Raw genomic sequence first — 2,790 nt, 5'->3', positions numbered from 1 at the left:
TGGATGTGGCACAACAATGGGCCTCAGGATCTCGTCACGGTATCTCTGTGCATTCAAAATGCCATCAATAAAATGCACCTGTGTTCTTCGTCCATAACAGATGCCTGCCCATACCATAACCCCACCGCCACCATGGGCCACTCGATCCACAACATTGACATCAGAAAACCGCTCACCCACACGATGCCACACACGCTGTCTGCCATCTGCCCTGAAACAGTGTGAACCGGGATTCATCGTGAAGGAGAACACCTCTCCAACATGCCAAATGCCAGCGAATGTGAGCATTTGCCCACTCAAGTCGGTTACGACGACGAACTGGAGTCAGGTCGAGACCCCGTTGAGGACGACGAGCATGCAGATGAGCTTTCCTGAGACGGTTTCTGACAGTTTGTGCAGAAATTCTTTGGTTATGCAAACCGATTGTTTCAGCAGCTGTCCGAGTGGCTGGTCTCAGACGATCTTGGAGGTGACATGCTGGATGTGGAGGTCCTGGGCTGGTGTGGTTACATGTGGTCTGCGGTTGTGAGGCTGGTTGGATGTACTGCCAAATTCTCTGAAACGCCTTTGGAGACGGCTTATGGTAAAGAAATGAACATTCAATACACGAGCAACAGCTCTGGTTGACATTCCTGCTGTCAGCATGCCATTGCACGCTCCCTCAAATCTTGCGACATCTGTGGCATTGTGCTGTGTGATAAAAACTGCACCTTTCAGAGTGGCCTTTTATTGTGGGCAGTCTAAGGCACACCTGTACACTAATCATGGTGTCTAATCAGCATCTTGATATGGCACACCTGTGAGGTGGGATGGATTATCTCAGCAAAGGAGAAGTGCTCACTATCACAGAATTTAGACTGGTTTGTGAACAATATTTGAGGGAAATGGTGATATTGTGTATGTGGAAAAAGTTTTAGATCTTTGAGTTCATCTCATACAAAATGGGAGCAAAACCAAAAGTGTTGCGTTTATATTTTTGTTGAGTGTACTAGAAGGGGACCTCAGTGAGTGCAACAGCCACAATTAAAATGTTTGAACCATCTATGTATTAACAGCTGAGTGGCCTCTGTGTACGTGCGTGCATGTGTATAACTTCGATCACAGACAAACTGGGGAGAGCTGACATTTTGCTGATTGGTATGCTTATGTATTGTGGGTCAAGGATGAACACCGCCAAAAATGGAACAATGATAGGACTAATGTTTTTGGAGAAACTATGGATTTTAGCTAACAAGAGTGAACAATGGATGTTAATTAAATTCTGGACTCATACACCATTCCAGCAGGGGGTAAATCATCTATATCTTAAAAGCCAAGTGACCTCTGTGTACGTGGTATGCATGCGTGCATGCGTATAACTTTGATCACGGACAAACTGGGGAGAGCTGACATTTGCCATTTGGTATGCTTATATATTATGGGTCAAAGATGAACGGCTCCAAAAATGGAATGTTGATAGGACTAACATTTTTGGAGAACTACAGATATGAGCTATCAAGAGTGAAACAATGTACGTTGATTACAATCAAATCATTATAGAAACTTTTTATAATTCATTAACACCCTTGAAAGTGTCAGCTACCTATTTTATAAACACTACCTAATCTCTAGATTAGCATGTGGATCCCCACGGGCAACACACTAGTTCAGATTAATTATTTACTGATTTGCTCCAAAAGTTAACCAACTGGAGACAACTGACCAAGAAATATTGAAGCAGCGACCTCCGAATCCAACGCACAAATGCTAAACTGTACAGTTCCTTGAATGGCCACTTGAGACGGGATCCAAGATCAAATAATCCATATAGAACCCAGTGTTAAATCTAAAACTTAATAGCAGAAATAAACATGGTTATAGCCTGCCACCAAAAAAATGTTTGGTCTCTATAGCTAGTTTCTGTGCTCATGACAACTGTACAGGAGTCACATTTTATTCAGCTCAACTGTCTCAACCACTTTATGCCATAATGTTTTAAATCATAAGGGGTGTGGTTGCTCTGAATGAAAGCCTGTGTGCTGGGTCAAGAGCCCTGGTAGAAAAGGCTACTAGCTGCTGTTAGCTCAATTGTGTTTGTATAGCTTGCTGTCTGGTTAAGTGTATGAACCAACAATTTAAGAAGTCTGTGCTTCAGTATTTCCACTGAGTGAAATTTTAGTATTATTTACTTTGTATGTTAGCATAATTAGCATGTATCTATACCTTGGTGATACTACATTTATGGTGCCACAGTGATTGAGGCAATATGCAAAAAATACACAAAGGAATGTTAGCCTGTTAGGCTTAGCTAACTTATATACATCAAGATTGAGTTGTGAGGCTTCACTGACATTTGCCCCCACTCCACCACTTTGGCCAGATGTAAGGTTGAGTCAGGCACTGCCAAGTTGATGATATCTGGAGCTAACCTGTTTGAGTTTCAAACTCAAGTTCAGAAAACCCATAGGTTTTCACAAAAGGATTTTCCATTTTAAAAACAATCAATTGGAATAGTCGTCCCACGTTTGGCAAAATTCTTGGAGGAGATCTGTAAAATTGACTGATCTAATTTCTTCCACCTTCAATTTTTTTTGGTAGCGAGTTCATGACACTGACACTGTTGCTCAAGTTGTCATGAATAAAGTCATGAAGCAATTAACCACTTCTTCAGCATTAATAGGTATGAACCAACTCAAACAATTTACAGGGTACATGCTCCCCCTCATTTGACCTTCTGAGTGTTTATCCACCACACATGAATACCAACCGCCCACTAGCGTTTACTGAGGAAGCGTGTAAATGATGATTCTG

This window comes from Thalassophryne amazonica, chromosome 17, assembly GCF_902500255.1.
Source record: "Thalassophryne amazonica chromosome 17, fThaAma1.1, whole genome shotgun sequence".
NCBI lineage: Eukaryota > Metazoa > Chordata > Actinopteri > Batrachoidiformes > Batrachoididae > Thalassophryne > Thalassophryne amazonica.
Note: the sequence above shows the minus strand (reverse complement) of the source record.